This window comes from Silurus aristotelis (genome assembly GCF_946808225.1).
Source record: "Silurus aristotelis genome assembly, chromosome: 12".
In the NCBI taxonomy this organism is placed as follows: domain Eukaryota; kingdom Metazoa; phylum Chordata; class Actinopteri; order Siluriformes; family Siluridae; genus Silurus; species Silurus aristotelis.
This window is the reverse complement of record NC_139585.1, coordinates 7287713-7293543: the sequence shown is the minus strand read 5'-3', so window position 1 is coordinate 7293543 and position 5831 is coordinate 7287713.

Below are 5831 nucleotides of genomic sequence, written 5' to 3'. Positions count from 1 at the left end.
CTAATTGTTTCCTGTCTGTTGCATTCTTCTCATTGCACTACAGAAGAGTTTGGTGACTAGCATGCAGTGTTAATTTACCTTCGTTAATCTGACACAGTTAAGAGATTTCCCTTCTCAAACAGATTTAATTCAAATCATCAGTAATTATTTAAGTTTAGCCGATTTCATTTACAGACCCACTGCACATCCTGTTATCCTACACTTTAACTGTACACACAAAAAAATTCACATGTATATCACATGGCTGATGTGTAATTATAAAATGTTGTTTTACATATGTTTATAAAGGTAATCCAATGTTTAAAATGTATTTTAATCTACAAGCAGAAATGTTTGTCATTTGAGTGCAATTATCTATTTATTTTCTATAATAGTTAAATAGTTAATAGTTAATAATTAAAATTACAGAAATTTTCATAATTAAATGGAGAGTGGGCGATTTAAATTACAGTTCTGGTAAGTGTGCACTTGGTGGTTCCACTGGTGCAAGCAATAAATGCGTGTTGTTTTATCTGTTGTTCTATTCCTATGTTTAAAGGAAAAGTGCTATCTGCCCTTTTCTGCATACACAACTTCAGAGAGCGCCATAATTAACTAGTTTCATGTCTGCGATTTTATCATAGACAGCAAGTTAGAACAAAACCCAAACGTGAAATTCTGTGTGAAACTGGGCAAATCTCCCACAGAGATGTTTGACATACGCCGATGCTGCGGTTAGTGGTTTGAAATGTTTTAAAGAACCTCACTGGAAGACGAGAGATCAGGAAGGACTTCACTCTCTTCCTGAAGATGAAGATCCAACTCAAAGGATGCTGTTTTGCCATTTCGGAGATTCAGTGGAGAAGGTGCCTAAAGCATAAAAGGCCTTTGAAAAGGGTCACATTGTGATGTCTAGACAATTGGGTCACAGCATCCACAGCAGGTTCCAGATATCCAGAGGTGGCAAAAGTACACACATCCATTACTTAAGTAGAAGTACAGATACTCATGTTTTAAAATACTCGGGTAAAAGTTGAAGTACTGATTATATCTTTTTACTTAAGTGAAAGTAAAGAAGTCTTGGCTCTGACATGTACTCAAGTAAAAAGTATTTATTACTTCTACCTGTTTTAGCTGTTAACTGGACCTTACATCATATTAAAGATAGATAGATAGATAGATAGATAGATAGATAGATAGATAGATAGATAGATAGAAGTGCAAAAAGTAGCAATCGTGCAAATAGTGCAGATAAATATCTAGCATATTTACAGCATGTGATATATATGTAAGCATATGTACAGTAATTAAATATAAAGGCTGTAACAGTGCAGAGATTTGTGGACATCATTAAGAGCCTTTGCTAACCCAGCCATTAGGGGGGCACAAGCCAGTGTACTCTTAGTGCCGGTCCCAAGCCCGGGTAAATGGGGAGGGTTGCGTTAGGAAGGGCATCCAGCGTAAAACATGTGCCAAATCAAATATGCGGATCACAAATGAGAATTTCATACCGGATCGGTCGAGGCCCGGGTTAACAACGACCGCCACAGGTATCGTTAGCCGACAGGGTACTGGTGGAAATTGGGCTACTGTTGGCCGAAGGAGGAGAAGGAGAGGAGGAAGGCGTCTACAGAGACGGCAGGAAAAGGAGCAGTGTAGGAGAGTAGAGGTTCGGGTTGGTACTTTAAATGTTGGTACTATGACATGTAAAGGGAGAGAGATAGCTGATATGATGGAGAGGAGAAAGGTAGATGTGTTGTGTGTTCAGGAGACCAAGTGGAAAGGGAGTAAGGCCAGGAACATTGGAGGTGGGTTTAAACTGTTTTATCATGGTGTGGATGGGAAGAGAAATGGTGTAGGGGTGATTCTGAAGGAAGCGTACAGTAAGAGTGTAGTGGAGGTGAAGAGAGTTTCTGATAGGGTGATGATCGTGAAGGTGGAAGTTGAAGGGGTGATGATAAATGTCATCAGTGCCTATGCTCCACAAGTTGGCTGTGAGATGGAGGAGAAAGAAAGATTCTGGAGTGAATTAGATGAAGTGGTAGATGGTGTACCTAGGAAAGAACGATTGGTGATTGGGGCAGACTTTAATGGGCATGTAGGTGAAGGGAACAGAGGTGATGAGGAGGTGATGGGTAGGTATGGTTTTAAGGAGAGGAATGTGGAAGGGCAGATGGTGGTAGATTTTGCTAAAAGGATGGAAATGGCAGTGGTGAACACGTATTTTAAGAAGAAGGAGGATCATAGGGTGACGTATAAGAGTGGAGGAAGGTGCACACAGGTGGATTATCTTCTGTGTAGGAGATGCAACCTGAAGGAGATTGGAGACTGTAAGGTGTTGGCGGGGGACAGTGTAGCTAGACAGCATCGGATGGTGGTCTGTAGGATGGTTTTGGAGGCGAAGAAGAAGAGGAGGAAAGTAAGGTTTGAAAGAAGAATAAGATGGTGGAAACTGAAGGAGGAAGAGTGTAGTGTGAGGTTCAGGGAAAAGGTCAGACAGGGGCTCGGTGGTGGTGAAGAGGTGCCGGATGATTGGGCAACTACTGCAGGAGTGATGAGGGAGGCAGCTAGAAAAGTACTTGGTGTGACATCTGGAAATAGAAAGCAAGACAAGGAGACGTGGTGGTGGAATGAGGAAGTGCAGGAGAGCATTAGGGGGAAGAGGTTGGCAAAACAGAAGTGGGATCGACAGAGTGATGAGAAAAGTAGGCAGGAGTACAAGGAGATGCGGCAGCAGGTTAAAAGGGATGTGGCGAAAGCCAAGGAAAAGGCATATGAGGAACTGTATAAGAGGTTGGACACTAAGGAAGGAGAAAAGGATTTATACCGATTGGCCAAGCAGAGGGACCGAGCTGGGAAGGATGTACTGCAAGTTAGAGCAATAAAGGATGGAGAGGGAAATGTGTTGACTAGTGAGGAGAGTGTGTTGAGAAGATGGAGGGAGTATTTTGAGCAGCTGATGAATGAGGAAAATCAGAGAGAGAGAAGGTTGGAGGATGTGGAGTTAGTGAAGCAGGATGTAGATAGGATTAGTAAGGAGGAAGTGAGAGCAGCGATTAAGAGGATGAAGAATGGAAAGTCGGTTGGACCAGATGACATACCGGTAGAAGCGTGGAGATGTTTAGGAGAGATGGCAGTGGAGTTTTTAACCAGATTGTTTAACAGGATTCTGGAAGGGGAGAGGATGCCTAAGGAATGGAGAAGGAGTGTGCTGGTACCGATCTTTAAGCATAAGGGAGATGTGCAGACCTGCAGTAACTACAGGGGAATTAAGTTGATCAGTCACACCATGAAGTTATGGGAAAGAGTAGTGGAAGCCAGGCTGAGAGAAGAGGTGACCATCTGTGAGCAACAGTATGGTTTCATGCCGAGGAAGAGCACCACAGATGCCTTATTTGCTTTAAGGATGTTGATGGAGAAGTATAGAGAAGGACAGAAGGAGCTGCATTGTGTATTTGTGGATTTAGAGAAAGCGTACGACAGGGTGCCGAGAGAGGAGTTGTGGTATTGTATGAGGAAGTCAGGTGTGTCAGAGAAGTATGTGAGGGTGGTGCAGGACATGTATGAGGACAGTGTGACGGCAGTAAAGTGTGCAGTAGGTACGACAGACTGGTTCAGGGTGAAGGTTGGACTGCATCAAGGATCGGCCCTGAGCCCTTTCCTGTTTGCAGTGGTGATGGACAGGTTGACGGACGAGGTCAGACAGGAGTCTCCCTGGACTATGATGTTTGCAGATGATATTGTGATTTGTGGTGAGAGTAGAGAGCAGGTTGAGAAGAGCCTGGAGAGGTGGAGATATGCGCTGGAGAGAAGGGGAATGAAAGTCAGTAGGTGTAAGACAGAGTACATGTGTGTGAATGAGAGGGAGGGCAGTGGAGTGATGCGGTTGCAGGGAGAAGAGGTGGAGAAGGTGGAGGAGTTCAGGTACCTGGGGTCAACAGTGCAAAGTAATGGAGAGTGTGTTAGGGAAGTAAAGAAAAGAGTGCAGGCAGGGTGGAGTGGGTGGAGAAGAGTGACAGGAGTGATTTGTGATAGAAGAGTATCTGCAAGAATGAAAGGGAAAGTTTATAGGACTGTGGTGAGACCTGCGATGTTGTATGGATTAGAGACAGTGGCATTGAGTAAAAGACAGGAGGTGGAGCTGGAGGTAGCAGAGCTGAAGATGTTGAGGTTTTCGTTGGGAGTGACGAGGATGGACAAGATTGGAAATGAGTTTATTAGAGGGACAGCACATGTAGGATGTTTTGGTGACAAGGTGAGGGAGGCGAGATTGAGATGGTTTGGACATGTGCAGAGAAGGGACATGAATTATATTGGTAGAAAAATGCTGAAGATGGAGCCACCAGGTAGGAGGAAAAGAGGAAGGCCAAGGAGGAGGTTCATGGATGTGGTGAGGGAAGACATGCAGGTAGTTGGTGTAAAAGAGGCAGATATAGAGGACAGGGTGGTATGGAGACGGATGATCCGCTGTGGCGACCCCTAATGGGAGCAGCCGAAAGAAGAAGAAGAAGAAGATTAAGAGCCTTTGCTATGTTTCCACACGGAGAGTTAATGAGGTGATACCGGAGAAAGTGCACCTCTTTAAGTCAAGTCAAGTAGCTTTATATATATAATCATAGACATTTTTCAGATTTGAATGATGTATTGTTTTTATCTGTACGATCAATAAAGACAGTCATTTAAGTTCGTGTCGCCATTATAAAGAAAAAACCCACAAAACGCCACCTAGAGGGTAAATTGTGTAAAACATGGCGGATTTGGTGTTTGATTTGAGACTTGGCGCAGAAATAAAACAAAAGTTTACTGATTAAAAATATTATTTTATCTGGAGTTTAATTATTTATTGTATATCTAAGTAAAGAAGCGACGTCGTGAATAAGTGTATGTTTTGCTGGAGGTTTTAATTTCGCCTCTTTTATATTTAGTTATTTATGTATTTACATTTTTTTAAATAAAAATGGTAAAAACAGAAATGCGCACTGAATTGATGGCGTGTTAATAACATTTAGTGCTGTTTACAATAATTTTAATTTTGACAGCTCAATAAATATATATATATATAAATACAAAACGAATAAAAAATATTGTTACCTAATGAATGTATCCAGGCTGAAGATCCACATATAGAACACAAGCAGAGAAAAGATGATGATGATGAATGTGTCTGTTCTCAGTCATGTTTACATCACTGACTCCCTCTGTCTCATCCACGTTCACCCCAGACTTCTTACTGCCTTCTGCCTGCTGATTCTTATCTCCGTAAAGAGTGAGAGTCAGGACTTTATACACCAGCGGATTGAAAAAGACGCGCAGTAACAGGAAATCGGTTGTTCGGCTGAAATCAGCGCGCAGTGAAAGGAAAAATTTGATATTTCACCAAATCAGTGGATTAAAAGTAAAGTAACGAGCCTGTTTTGAAAATGTAAGAAGTAAAAAGTACAGATATTTGTGTAAAAATGTAATGAGTAAAAGTAAAAAATAAATAGTGGAGTAAAGTACTGATACCAGAAAAATCTACTTAAGTACAGTAACAAAGTATTTGTACTCCGTTACTTCCCTCCTCTGGTGGTTAGTACCTACCAAAAGTCGTCCAAAGAAGGACTGCTCAGGGCTCAGTGGTGCACTAAAGGAGTGACGTTAGAATGTCCAGTTAGATGTCCAGCTATCACAAACTTCTGAACATTCTCACTCTGGAAGACAGGCGTCAGAACATGCAGTGCTATGGGATATGTGGATGTGTTGCAGATGGGTCAAAGTGTTCATGTTGACGCTGTCAATGGGCACATGAGCATCAGAACTAAAGCAAGTAGAAAAAGATAAAAGGTGTCCTTTGTTTACATTATATGGACACA